This window comes from Lissotriton vulgaris, chromosome 7 (genome assembly GCF_964263255.1).
Source record: "Lissotriton vulgaris chromosome 7, aLisVul1.2, whole genome shotgun sequence".
NCBI classification, from domain to species: domain Eukaryota; kingdom Metazoa; phylum Chordata; class Amphibia; order Caudata; family Salamandridae; genus Lissotriton; species Lissotriton vulgaris.
This window is the reverse complement of record NC_141695.1, coordinates 686,105,605-686,119,980: the sequence shown is the minus strand read 5'-3', so window position 1 is coordinate 686,119,980 and position 14,376 is coordinate 686,105,605. Positions and strand designations below refer to the sequence as shown.

At 45.8% G+C, this 14,376-nt stretch overlaps 1 protein-coding gene across 1 annotated transcript in view; it reads left to right on the top strand.

Moving 5' to 3' along the window:
• C7H17orf75 (chromosome 7 C17orf75 homolog) overlaps positions 1-14,376 on the top strand; it is a 166,262-nt gene that overhangs the window by 131,179 nt on the left and 20,707 nt on the right. The window lies entirely within an intron of this gene.

The window sequence follows — 14,376 nt, the reverse complement described above, 5'->3', positions numbered from 1 at the left end:
TCATTTTGAGATGCTTTTACTATTACTGTCAAACACACAACCGCACACACACACTACCACACACACTAACAACCACACACACAACCACACAGATACAACCACACACACAACCACAATCACAGGCAACCACAATCACAGGCAACCACACACACGCAACCACACACACGCAACCATACACACAACCAAATACACACAACCACATACACAACCACACACACAACCACACATGCAACCACACACAACCACACAAAACAATACACACCACCACACACAACCAAACACACAACCACACACACCACCACACACACAACCACACACACCACCACACACCACCACACACAACCACATGCACAGCCACAACCACACACACAACCACACACAACCATACACACAACCATACACACAACCATACACACAACCTCACACCCACACAACCACACACACACACACCCACACACACAATCACACACAACCCCCCACATACACAACCCCCCACACACACAACCCCCCACACACACAACCCCCCCCACACACAACCCCCCTCACACAGCCCCACACATACACAGCCCCACACATACACAGCCCCACACATACACAACCACACACACACACAACCACACACACACACACACACATGACCACACACACACAACCACACACATACACAACCACAGACACACAACCACACACACACACACACAACCACACACACACAACCACACACAACCACACACACACACAACCACACACACACGCACACACTCACACACTCACACACTCACACACACACACACATAAACACACCCAACCACACACACAACCACACACACAACCACAACCAACCACACAACCACACACACAACACCCACAGCCACACACAACCACACACCCAACCACACACCCACAACCCCACACACCCCAGCCACTCACTGCCTATCAGCCTTCTCTCAGCCAGGTAGCGCAATTGCGATCAGTTTCACTTTCAAGGCCGCGTTCGCCGTGAAAGTGTTCGCTTTTCTAGTTTTTTTCAGCATTCACTCTTCTTTCCTAGTGCTTGACAATCAAATCTCTACAATATTTAAGCAGCCTGCACGTCTCCTGTCAACCTTACCACTCCATGCATTTTCTCAGATCCACATAGATATCAGTGGTACAGACAAAGGTAACCAGGTTTCTTATCCTTCCTTCAAGCAATAACCAGAATACTAAACTGCATTCGTCCCCCACTTAGTTTTAAACAGCAAAATGTTATTCTAATCGGTTTGTTTCACAGAGGTTGTGTCTTAGGAGAAGGGCAGTGGCACTCGTGTGGCACTATACACTAGTGTGTTCAAAGGAGTTGTTTAAAAAAAAAGTTTTATGAAAAATTGACTCTTTTAAAAATTCTGATTCCACCAGTATCAGAGTCCTCCACAATACCCTGTTTTTAGGTCTCGACTATTCTATCACGTAAGTGATAAACAGACGAGAGTATTGAGGGAAAACCAAGCTCTGAAACCACCAGGCGGATTACGTGGAGTGCATGTGCTCATGGACGCGCTTGCTGCCATTTGCTTCCCGACACTCCGCATCACAGACTACAAAGTAATCCCTTCTGCTCCCCCGCCACACCAGCCACGTCACAAACAACCATTTGTCTGTGCCTCCTGCCTCCCGTCACACTTCAAAGCTGCCGCTCCCCGCCCCCGCAACAGACTTCAAAACAATGTGCTCCCACCCCACACTCTTGAAGCACGACGCTGCCATCTGCCTGGCCTCTCCAGTCAAGCTTTCCAACGTCCCCATTATCAAGTCCTTTGATGCCAGATCGAAATAGTTACATTCAGTTCCAAGATCATCATACACAAAGCTGTCTACCTAATACTCCCGCCACGCTGGTGACTAAATTCTCATGGCACAGACCTGCCATGTGACTTCTGCAGACCAAATCCAGGCTCCCTGCCTTCGGTTACAGAATGTGGAGTTGTCTGCTGCTCTCACAATCTTGTATTATAATGTTTAGGAAAACGCTGAAGCCTGTTTTTTTTATCGTACTTCTTTAATTCAGAGTTTCTTTTAGTTAATGTTTACTGCAGAAAAGGTGTTCAGCTGGTTTCGTTCATTTCTAGCCGACCGCCGACAAACGGTCTGGGCCTCCCCTGGCTACGCCGAGATGTCGCCACTGGGAGTCGGAGTCCCTCAGGGCTCCGTGTTGAGCCCGACTCTATTTAACATCTTCATGGCCCCTTTGGCGACACTGGTGGAATCTTTCGGGGCCCAGATCGTATCCTATGCCGATGATACCCAGCTTCTCTTCACCTGCCGGAAGGGAGAAGATTTCGATGGAGAGAGTATCCGCGAGTGCCTTGGGGCTGTTTTTAAATGGTTCCAGCTAAACAGCCTCAAGTGCAACTCAGATAAATCTGAGATACTCTTCTTCGGCTGTCCATCTGATCCGGAATGGCATGGGTGGTGGCCCGCCGATATGTTCCCCCCAGCTCATTTGTCCCAGTCAGCCAAGAACTTGGGAATTAAAATCGATAACGGGCTGACGCTTAAATCCCAGGTTCTGGCTCTCACAGGAACTTGCTTTGGCATCCTCAGGATGCTCCGGAAGTTCTTCCCTTTGCTCTCTGAGGAGCATAGGAGGTCGACAGTTCAGGCCTTAATCGGCTCAAGATTGGATTACTCGAACATTCTATATCTTGGCCTGCCGGAGTACCTCTTGCAACGCCTGCAGGTGGCCCAGAACATGGCTGCACGAGCCATCTTCGGCCTCCACAGGCGGGCCAGTGCCTCTAGCCTATTACAATCGCTCCATTGGCTACCTATCCGGAAGCGGATAGCATTCAAGGCCATGACATTGGCCAACAAGGCTTTACATGCCTCGGGAGCTCAATATTTGCAAAGGAGGCTCGCCTTTTACCATCCGGCACGATCCTTGAGATCGGAGTCCCTCTTCCTGGCTGTGGTGCCCCGAGTAAAAAAAGCCCGCATTGGAGGGCGCTCGTTCAGGCTGCTAGCTCCGCAGCTGTGGAACTCCCTACCTTTGACCCTGCGCTCTACATCTAATCTGCTGGCGCTCAGGAAGGGCCTAAAGACATGGCTCTTTGCCCGCTAGGGACTTCCTGTTTTAGTTTCTGAACTTCGTGAGCCTTCCTTCTTAACTTATTTTTTTATGTTTGTCTGTTTTCTTTCAGGTCATGAAATATAAAGCGCCGGGACACTCCTTTGGAGTAGCCGTGCACTATAAAAGACCTATTTAACATAACATAACCTAACAAATTGGCTCTACAGCGCCAAGACACTTATGCATAGGTGCGCACACAAGTAAACTTAACATACCATAATGCAAAGAGGGAAGTAGTGCTGACCTGCTGACAGTGTGCACTGCCCCCCTGACGATTTTGACTAATCCCAGGCAGTGAATGAAGCAGGCAAACCGTTGATAACTTTTATCGAAGTAACTTTGATGAATTTTGAAGCAGTTTAGTTTGAGGCAGTTTCAGTAGAAGTGCAGCTTTCTTTGTTTATTAAGTTCTAGGGTAGTCCGGAAAGCTCTACCTTCCCACCAGCAACTGACCTCCTTGGATGTTGCATTCTCCCTGACTTCGTATGCTTTGTTCTAACTCATAACCGCACCGTTGTCACACTCGTTTCCTCTCCCACTTTCAGAATACACCCAACACAAAACAAACCACAGGGAGGACATTCAAAAGCAGCCACAGGAAAAAATTGAGCATTATGTGAATCTCTGCACTGACATATTGTAATTACACACGCCTGTATGTCAAGAGCGGAACTCCAAGGTGGACACAAATGGATAGAAAAGTAGTCATTTACTGCCCTCTTGTGGCCGCATCTCAAATATTCAGCAGTTGGCGCGCTAGACTTCATTGCCTGCGTTCTATTTTGTAGGTTTTTATTTTTTTTATTTAATGCAATTTTATATAGCACAAACTTTACCCGAAGGTGTCAGAGCGCTTTACATAAGAGCCAGTTGCAAAACATAAGGACTTAGGATTACATGCGTTACATAAAAGATACACACAGAAAAAAAATGCAAATGTACAAGATGTAAAGTCACACAAAGAAGAGGCTGGTGATTATAGTTATCTCTTATACACATAGGGAAGGGCTACGAATGGATATACTCTAAGAGTCACATAGGAATGGTAGAGAGTACAAAGGTCTACTAAATATGCTAGTGACTAGGTAACTTTACTTATGGAGCTTACTTTAGGTGTTTAAAGGGAGAAAGGGCGTTTGACCACATTAATAGAAAGACGACGACGTTTACAGAGATAACAAACAGAAGGGAATCAAACGCGTTGATCAAAGACTCGCGCATGAAGTACAAGCTTTTGGGTTAGAGTATAGAGTACATTACATATAGATCGAACCAGGTGCCTGTTTTTTATGAATCAGATCATTGGTTGACATTTACATTGAAAATATGACTTAAGGACGCCTAGCTCGAGGTCTATTTCTAAGACGTACTTTAATAGCTCATGAGCGCCATACTACAGAGATACTCATCCTCAAGCCCTCTCACCCTCAAACCCCCTCAACCTCAATTTCACTCACCCTCATACCCCCTCACACACACCCTCACCCTCACACCCACCCTCTCACCCTCACACACCCTCACACACCCTCTCACCCTCACACACCCGCTCACCCACCCTCACCCTCACACACCCTCACACCCTCACCCCCTCAGCACCCCCTCACCCCCCTCAAACTCACCCACCCCCTCACACACCCTCACCCTCATACACCCTCACCCTCATACACCCTTACCCCCGTAACCCTCACCCCGTCACCCTCACCCCGTCACCCCCGTCACCCTCCACCCTCGTCACCCTCCACCCTCACATCCCCTCACCCTCACAACCCCTCACCCTCACAACCCCTCACCCTTGCAACCCCTCACCCTCACACTCCCCCTCACCCTCCACACCCCCTCACTCACCCTCACTCACACTCACTCACCAGCATAACAAAACATAGAATAGCATAACAAAACACAGCATAGCAAAGCATAACAAAAAAGCATAGGATAGCAAAACATAGCATAGCAGAGCATAACACAACAAAACCTAGCATAGCAAAACACAACATAGCATAGCATAACAAAACACAACAAAACATAGCACAGCATAACAAAACATAGCATAAGAAAACAAAGCATAGCATAACAAATCAAAGCATTGGATAGAAAAACATAGGATAGCAAAACAAAACATAGCATAGCATAGCATAACAAATCAAAGCATAGGATAGCAAAACATAGCATGGCATACAGCATCACTCAGGGGCACCACAACATCACTATGCGCTACCACAACATCACTATGCGCTACCACAGAATCACTGAATGCCACAGCATCAATCCGCGCCACCACAGCATCAATCTGTGCAAACATTCAACAACAACTGGTTCAAATATGTTCTCTCAGTGTTTCAAACTTTATTACAAATGTAACAAAAAGATGTTAATATTTCACTTCTGTTCTTGGATTTTCGTCACAATAAAATACACTGAAAGTAATCTTCACTAAAGTTATTTACAAAAGTTTAAGCTATTGCCATTATAAATTACAATAACTTTTAAGTATTATTAAAAAAAATTAAAAGCCATTGTTATTTGTATTATAAATACATGTAAGTCACGTAAATACAACACATATTGCATTACAAATGCTATAGGTGTCACATTTGCGAAAGTTATCACTATTGGCATTGTAAATGACAAAGCTATTAATTTCGCTATTTTAAAAAACAAAACCTAAATAAAAAATGTGTCATTTACAATACCAATAGCTCAAACTTCCATAATGCGAGACCTATTGCATTGCAAATGCTTGTTTTGTCTGTCAGCTGTGAAAAGGAGACCAATATTGCCCCCATTTTTATTATTCTGATCCTTGGGTTCAATTTTGGGGTGCTTTTTAGGTCGAGGGACTGTAGGCTTGGCCGTAGGCCAAGACCGGAAGAACGGAGAATTATTGTTACTTAGAGTGGCTGCTTTATCCCGCCTCTCTTTTCGTCTCTCCTCCATTGGCTGGCTTCCTAAATGGAGGCCAGCCATTGGAGGAGAGAGACGTCCCTCCAAAGAAGCCCCGTCTCTTTCGGATTCGGGGGCGTACATTTTGCTGTTCTTTCGCCAGTGACGTCATCCGTCACTCAGAACAGCAAAACACTCCCCCGAATCCCAAAATTTTCAGAGTTGCCGGCCGCCATTTTGCTGCTCGAGCAGCGTCTACCGAGGACATGAGGTAAGCCTCTGCCCCCCTGTTTGTGCCGTTCTTAGTGCCCCTGCCCCCCTGTTTGTGCCGTTTTTCCTGCCCCCCTGTTTGTGCCGTTGTTTCTTGTTATCCTTAGTTGACATGAACCTAGTCCGCGCGCCTCCCCGCAGCGCTCCTGCTGGATGTTAAGGCCCCGGGGCAGTTTTGCATTATTGAGGAATGCATGCAAGCGTCTTCGGGGACCCTCGCTGTCTGAAGCCTGAACGAGCCCGGCACACCGCAGACTGGAGAGGTTTCACCTCCGAGGGGCAGCTTCAAAGGGCTTCAGCGCCCCCCGGATAATCGATGCCAGGTGCAAGAAGGGTCAAAGTTCACGTCTGGAGCAGGGAGGGGGATTACGGTGGCTCTGTTTGGAGATTCGCAGCGCCGTGAGATCGACTGTTCTAATCTGCCTCCTCGCATGTTTTACTGCAACAGTCTGATCTCTTTTACACGGCAGACCATAAATTATGCAAAACACGTGTTGCATACTGTAGCATGCATCATTACGAGGGTTGTTCATCTTTGATGGGGCTGCTCTTGGTCGAGGCCTGTGTGTTATTAAAACTTTCAGCAGGTGAGCGCCTCCGGTAGAACAGGACTGCTCCAGATGCGCCCTGGGACTGCTAAGTACCAACACAGTCTAAAATTGGTATCTTCGGTTCTCGCCGTAAAGAGCGAAAAGTTGCTTATGTAAACGAGTGTTCACACATCCTGCAGACGATGCAGAGTCATGCACTGGTTTTGAAATTGTGCTTTCAGATATGGAAAGCTGTTTTATAAGCTTGGCAGTATGATGCAAATACGGCATTACAGGGCCAAACGCGTTTGTGATTGTCGAATAACTTTGGGATTGCTGGATAACTTTAGGAGACGCCGGCCTTTGGTTGACAACGAACATCTCTTTTCAACTGACACTGTTGACAAAACGTGACACCAGGGCCTTTTTGAATCAGTGCCACATACAACTCGTGTTTCCTTGTGCAAGTGTGCACAACACAGCTGCTGCCGCAGGTTTCTTTGTCCAGGGGTGTCAAAGGGGAATCCCCCCGCTAGGGCAGCTGTGTGTGGCGTGTGTAATGCCAGCAGGGAGAGATGGACTTTGCCTGTCTCCCAGCACCAAGCCTGATACCAGACAGAATAACAAGTTGACAATTACTGGGTACAGTTGTTTATTTTGGTCCACACGTAGCAGGCCGAGGAGCTCTCTGTGCGCAGCCTTACACTCCCCCTCCACTCCACACAGGCGTAGCCCTCGTCGCCTTCCAGGGCCTGAGTAAAGCGACACTGCCCATTAACACCTTTTCTCCACTCTGGCTGCAGAAAAATATTTGCTCAAGCAGCCCTGATTGCGCTCTGTGCGCCCACGCGAGAGAGCAGTAATGAACAGAGTCCAGAGGATGGATGGGCCGGGCCGTGGCCTGGGCGGACCAGCTCTGGCCACAGAGAGGACAGGGCTTTAGAGAGGGGAGTAGTGCACGCTGACTCTTATAGAGAGTACCATGAAAAAGAAATAGCAGGCGTTGGCAGTGCCAGTAGGACTGGTGAAGTCTGTCACACTTTTGGCATTGTCAGTGCTTGTTTTGCTTTGTCTTGGATCTAGAAATAAACATTGTCGGGAAGCTGCTAGGTCACCCAAGCACACATTTACCAGGAGGGTAGAGGGAAAAATTCAGCCAGATCTCGTCCTCGGCAACTAAATGTCAAACTGTGAGAAAGGTTATGATTCCATCTATGACACATTTGTCTATGTGTTGCCGTTAGGCCCCGTGTATGGATAGCGTCTGGAGTGAGTAATTACTCCTGACATCACCAATCTGGTAAGTATTGATGATCAGACGCCATCCAGGATAGATTCATAGATACCAGTTTATTCTCTAAGTATTTTCAGACAGATGATGTGGTGCATGGTGTAGGTAGATGAGGTCCATTTTATTGTTTTCATATAAGGACAGTAGAGTTAGTATTGCACATTGGTCAGGATAGTTTTTAATATGCAAGATGTTATTGAGTTCTCCGAGGTGGATTGTGGCTCTTTCTTAATGCATTTATCACTTAAAGGCAGAGTTTGATTCACTGGTTAGAAGTTGAAAAGCTGTGAAAGAGGCTTGAATAGGAGATTGGACAGTGGGAGTAATATAGATAATGACAGCTCACCTATGTGTCTCCTAGGATGTCATGGTTGGTCAGTTTCAGTCAGATACTGAAGTTAGCCCTTGATTACACATTCAACAGCTTTAACATTGTTCTTTCTCTGTCACTTATGTGGACGTTTGTATTCTTTTGTTACTGATGGGCGCCATTGGTACTCAATATGCTTTTACTTAAGCCAGCTGTTGAGTATCGTTTGTTTGCTATGTATTTATTTAACGATTACGCTATTGGCAATTTAAATGACAATGCCAGTTATTTATGATATAAAAAAAACACCCCAAAAAATTGTCATGAGTAATGCCAATAGCTCTACCTTTAATAATGCCGAGACCATTGCATTGTAAATGCTTGTTCAACTTGTTCCTAGTTCATTGCAAATCTTACTGTTACTTATTCAATTTGTGTTACCTTTGGCTTATTTGCAATGCAAACTTTATCTTAATAAGTTGCTGTAACAAGCTGCAAGTCTGCTACGTAAGCCCATTCATTTGCAAATTATTTTCCACATAAGGTTGCAAGACCATAAAGTGGAGTTTTCAGGATTTTTAATAGTTTCTTATTTGAAGATGTTACTCTCTCCTGCGTACCCCACTCCTGTACTAAGGTTACGAGTGACTTGGCACCCGCCTTTCAGAGGTTCTTGCATCCACCCAAGTCTGGCCTGGCACTGGTGCGTCCCAGCCTGGTACACACCGGGTGATGATCTCCGCACCTCCTTCTAGACCCAGCTCGCTACTGTTTGCGTCTGTCACTCACCCCTCACCTCCCTGGCACTCACCCTTCACCCCTCAAACCTGGCAATCACTCCTCGCACCTGGCGCTCACCCTTCTCCCTCTCTGGCACTCAGCATTGACTCTCCGTAACACTCAACTGTCACCTCCCTGACACTCACCCTTGACCCTCTTGGTACTCCGACTTCTCCTCCCTGGCACATATCCTTCACCTCCCTGACACACACCCATGTCCCTCCTGGCATTCACTACTCGCCCCTTTGGCACTCACCCTTCACCTCCATGGCACTAGCCCTTCATCCCTATGGCCTGGCAGCTACCCTTCACCCCTTGCACTCACCCTTCCCCTCCCTCGCACTCACCTTTGACCCTCCTGACTCTTACATCTCAACTCCTTGCCACTCAACCTTCATCTCCGTGGCACTAGCCCTTCACCCCCCCTGGCCTGGCAGCTACCCCTCACCCCTGGCACTCATATTTCCCCTTCTCGGCACTCACCCTTCCCCTCTCTGGCACTCACCCTTGACCCTTCTGACTCTTACGTCTCATCTCCCTGGCACTCACTCCTCAGCTCTCTAGCACTCACCCTTCACCCCCATGGTCTGACAGTCACCCTTGTCCCTCCTGGCATTCACTCCTCACCTCGCTGCCACTCACCCTTGACCCCCCTGGCACTAGCCCGGTTTCCCCCTTGAACAAAAAATAACAAGCATTGGCAAAGCCAATAGGTCTCGCCTTTGGGACCTTATAAGTGTTTAGCCACGCAACAGTTGATGTTGTTGCACAAAGGATATTGTGCTGCATAACTAAATACTTAAAAGGTCCCAAATGCGAGACCTATTGGCCATGCCAATGCTTGTTTCTAATGGTGTGTGTGGAGGATAAAGCAACACAAACATATGGTTAGGCTGGAGTAGATAAAGCAACATAAAGAGGTGGTGGGGAGATTAAGCAACACGAACAAGTGGGGTGCAGGGGATGAAACAATACTAACAACAGGGAGAAAGGAACCCAGACAACGAAAATAGTACTTAAGTTGCAATGAGCGAAGCGGAAGGGCAGTAATCAAACTAAATAAATCAGTACTTGCTCCAAAAAAAACCTACAAACTAAAAATCAAGAAGTGACATCGGCAAGCCCTGGCCAATAGGGAGGCAGCAAATAACAGTGACAATTAAGCCAACAAATGGCTAGCAATGGGCGGGCTTCAAGCCCCTTGTAGTAAATCATGCCCCTTGCAGCGACAGCAAATATGCTGTTTGCAGGAGGGACTAAAAAATGTTGGTGGACTAGCAGTCATGTTTAAAGAGGAAATGGCACACTCTGGCTTCTACATCGATCCTTTCTCAGATTCTCAATTACTTTGTGCTAAAATCACTATATCCATACTATAGTCTTGGTCTGTAGGGCCCCTGGGTCAGCCACTAATGTGGATGATAGATTTGCTGAAATCCTAGGCCAGAGGCTAATCTTGATAATCGGTCTGCTAAAAACCTTGGCCAGGTGCTAATTTTGAACATAGATTGCGAAATACTTCACGCTCATTGCCATTTGCTTCACTAATTGTATGCGCTTAGGTGGTTTCAATATATGGCCTGACTAGCCCACTCTCTGAGTCCTGCAATTTGATGGTGTCTTGTGTAGCATTCAACATCTCACAGTTCATCTCACAACCTACTTACAGAGCTGGTTAAACACTTGACCTCCTCTTTGCAGAGCTGGAAACAAACCTACTTTAATCTTGATTTGGTCTAACCGTGCAGCAGTATGCTTAACTTAGTCTAGTGTGTCCTCGACACCGCCAGTCTGCTCTAGCAAGCAGTGCCCTGACATCCACGTGGAGTGTTTCGATTACTAATTTCACCTCAGTACTGCATAGCAGCAGAATACATATCCAGCATGTGAGGATACAGAGAAAAGCTTGTGCGTTTACAATGTGAAAAGAGGACAATACGTCCGTACCAATACATAAGGGATCAGAAACATAGCATCACAGAGGGGCAAGGGCGACACACTCTAGGATCCTTGGACGGTTGTAGATTTTTGAGACTTTATCCGAATTGCGCAAAGGTGCAAGTTTGAGGTATTAGGAGGGGTAGTTCCACAGCCCCTGCTCATGTGCAGCGAAAGCCTTTTGGTGCGGTGTTCGTACTTTGGGAATCTTATGGATTTCATGCCAGTCGGGGTGTCTTCAGGCACACTGCCAATTTAACAGTGAGGTAGTCTGGTGTACTCAAGTGGAGAGCCTTCTAAATCTCGCCGCATACTTGGAACACTGTTTTGGCAGTTACAGGGTGCTATTTTAATTCTTGCTAGGTAGTGGAGATGGGATCGAACTCTTTGATTGGTGATTAGTTAATCCAGTGCATGACAAATAGCTTTGATTAGTGTAAATGTTAGTGTTGCACTACTCAGTGGTCCTACTTGTTTGTTGACTAAAAAGTCAAAAGGCTGAGGTGACCTGATGGAGTTGAACCTGCAATTTTATGAGGAACAGTCATTTCTGCAGCAGGTCCATTAATCCTCTGAGCTCTTAGAAATGTTAAAACATAGCATTTGATGCAAATAAGCTTTGCCAGACATGTCTGGCCTACTAATCTCTTTGCCTAGAGGCGATGCCTTATTACCAGTAATTTGTGTGCTTGATGCTATTGATTTCCGAATGTCTTTGTTGGAAGTTTTGAATTAATTTACTGTTTTTGTAACAAGCTCCAGAACCAAGCGTTCTGGCAGGTTTCATACATTTAGTACATTTTATGAAAATTGTATTATCTAGTTTTACCTCAGAGCTACCTCCTCCTTGGCTTTTGTATCATATCTAGTTCAGGAGTGTACTTCCCCTGAAAGTATTTCTCTTGTCGTAAAGTCATGGTCATATTCACCATTGTTACCTCCACCCATGGTCAACGCCAAGACACCCGTGGCGTGGTGGGTGCAGTGCCAGGAGGCCACTTGTGCTGGGTGCTTTACAAATGCTGTTAATCAATTAATCCAAAAGGTTTACATGGCTTCAAACGATACCCGAGGCAACAGTTCAGGATATTGTTAACTAGTCTGCGAGTGACTTCAATCTGTCTGTATCCTTTTAGACAAAACACTTCAGGCGAGACCTTACTAATGATCTGTAAACTTCTAACACACAAGCCATTCTTTTCTAGTTAAACCCCTCATTCTAGACGCTGGCCTTCGTGTGGGCGCTCCATTTCTATTGGTAGCTTTCGGATTTAATATCTTCGAGTTAGTGTGTGTACCTGTTTGGTAAGCTCTAAGGCTTATAGACCATCATGTAATAAGCCTAATTTCTGAGCCTTAAACGTGTTGTTTTGCTTGTGTGTTCATGTAATCTAAGTTACTTTGTACCAAACCCTAATTCTACAAGTACTCTGAACCAAAAATCAACCTGGATTGTAAAAAAGTATAACACTAGTCCCAACCTTAATCCAAAACATTACCTGAAACCATTGTTCCTAATTAAGCATGGGCGAATTTTGCGAATCTCGCGTTCGCGAATTTTGCGGATTTGCGAACTCGCAATCCGCAAAATCCGCGAATTCCCGCGAATTTGTGGAATTTTTTTTTTTGTGTTCGCGCGTGTTTCTGCCAGTTCGCGAGGGTTTTTACAATTTCGCAATTTGCGAACTTACCTGTCGGGTCGCAAGTTTTGCGAACTTGTTGTTTCTACGTGTCCAGCCTGTTTGGGACACTCTTCTTCATCACTGCCACTCTCTGTCACCACTGCCACTCTCTGACTACTCATGCCACCCTCTGGCCCACCCATGCCACCCTCTGTTTCATCACCACACCCTCTGGTTGTCCAGTGTCCATTATTTTCGGCAAAGCAAAGCACACCTTCCCTGCCTCAAGTGACCTGAATTAATTTGGGGCTGATTAATGTGTCACAGAATATTTTTTTAGCTGGCACCTGCTTCCTTAGTGCTTCCTGATTAGTGATCTTTTGCACTTGCTAAGTGCTTTCATTGTTGCAAAATTAGTTACAACACCTGCCCTGCCCCAACTGACAATAATGAATTAGGGGCTGATTAATGGATTTTAACTTCCAGCCTGGCTCCTGCTTGTCTCCCTTAGCTGTAATTCAGGACCTTTGTGGCATATGTGTAACTATTCTGAGGTTCAGAGCAGGGTCACATAATAGTTGCAACTGGCAACTGAACTCTGGAGGGGCCCCTCAGGAAGCACTACAGGAAATGGCTACTAATGATGAGCCTGAACTTTTGAACCTGGTAAGTAGTTTCAGTTTTGCTAAGATCGTATTTCTGCAATTTAGCACTTACTCGCGGGGTGCGAAGTTGTACTGGCAAGCCGCGAACTCACGCGAACAGTGCGAGCAAGCCATAAAATCCGCTGCTCGCGGATTTGCGGATTTTGCGGGAGATTCGCGGATCTCGCGGATTGCGAATTTACCGAAAATCCGCAAAATCCGCGAGCTAAACGGATTTTCCGCCCATGCTTATTCCTAATCACTCCCCTCACATTAACACTGAACCTAATCAGACATTAACCACAACCCTGATATGACAAAACAGAAATCACTAGTAACGAAAAATGCATACAGCTGTGTTTTAAAAGTTTCTTTATTATTATTCGAAATAAAAACTCACTTTCACTTGTTACTGTCCCTCATAATTGTTTCTTGCTTGAGAGAAGGACTGAGCGGTTTTCTGACCAATTGCAGAACTTTATTCAACCACAATTTAATTGGGCTGATTTTACTGGAACTAATGTATAGTATTGGTATTATTCCTGCATTATCAGAATAGCATGGCTGAACCAAGGTAAACTCTTCACTCACGCCTCTTTAAACTCTCCTGATGCCCGGGACATTCTTTCGAGTGGTATTTGTGCTGCTGCCCTCTACTGGGCACTATCAATAAAATAATCTTTAATTTAGTTTAATTTTGCTACCGGTCCTCTTCGACTGCTTAGTAAAAGGTTTGGGAGCTCTTATCCCGATAAGTCTTTATTCCGTGGTCCTGGGACGTGTTATTACAGCTGAACCTGTTTGTAGCCAAGCAGTTCAGGGATCCATACTCTCGAAGGACTGGCATCTTCGTTTTTCACCTTTTTGCACTTTGTTATTATTGTTTTAGTTCTGTTTAATACAATTGGTCTAAATATTTAAATTCTTTATTTGCCTGCATTTTGTTGTTAAACCACATAATCTATTTGGGTTCTGTTATGGTTACCTTTGGATGCGGAGTCC